Source organism: Echinops telfairi, unplaced genomic scaffold, assembly GCF_000313985.2.
Source record: "Echinops telfairi isolate 266 unplaced genomic scaffold, ASM31398v2 ScPeMD7_29;HRSCAF=101, whole genome shotgun sequence".
In the NCBI taxonomy this organism is placed as follows: domain Eukaryota; kingdom Metazoa; phylum Chordata; class Mammalia; order Afrosoricida; family Tenrecidae; genus Echinops; species Echinops telfairi.
Genome location: NW_022103926.1, coordinates 8,787,502 through 8,788,444, shown reverse-complemented (window position 1 = coordinate 8,788,444; position 943 = coordinate 8,787,502).

The window sequence follows — 943 nt, the reverse complement described above, 5'->3', positions numbered from 1 at the left end:
CCGAGCGGTCGGCAGTCTCAAACGGCGGACCTTTCGGTTAGCAGCCCAAAGCTCACCCCACTGCTCTATCAGAGGGCCTGTGGTCTTCACAGGCCCTTACAAACCAAATCACAAGACCAAAGTGAGATAATAGCCTAGGGTCCCCATTGCACTCCGCGGTCATGAGTTGGGTCGCTTAACCACAGGGTCAGCAGTTTGAAACCACGAGCTGCTCTGCAGGGAAAAGACGGAGCTCTCTACTCCTGGAAAGAGTTACAGCCTCAGACGCTCACAGGGGCAGCGCTGTGCTGGCCTATAGGGTCGCTATGAGTCGGGACTGACTCGATGGCAGTGAGTTTGGTTTGGGGTGAATAGTGAGAGACGGGGGCGGCACACAGGTTGCCTGGATGGGCTGGCGGGGTGGGGTGGAGGGTGGAGCCACAAAGAAGCAAATGGGGCTGGGGCAGAGGTCATGACCTGAACTGTGGCAGCAGGCTCCCATAGGGACCAGAGCCTTGGAACCCCGACGGGGCTGCCCTATTCTGTCACGGGGATGCGCAGCATACGAGCAACTACCCTTGTACACGCGCTACTTATTGTCGGTCAACAAAACGTAGGTCAAGCTCTTTACCAAAACACCAAATTCATTGCCATCCAGTTGATGCCGGCTCACAGCGAACCTACAGGGCAGAGCAGAAGTGCCCCTGTGGGATTCTGAGACTGTCACTCTGTAGGGAATAGAAAGCCTCCTTTTTCTTCCAGGGAGCAGCTGGTGGTTTCGAACTGCTAACCTTGCGTAACCGCTATGCCACTAGGGCTCCTTGCTTCTGTAAAGATGAACCAAAATAAAAATATCCAAACCCACTGCTCTCTGATCTATTCTGACTCACAGTGACCCTGTAGGGCAGAGGAAAACTGTCCCCTGGGGTTTCTGAGACAGTCAATCTTTACAGGAACAGGCAGC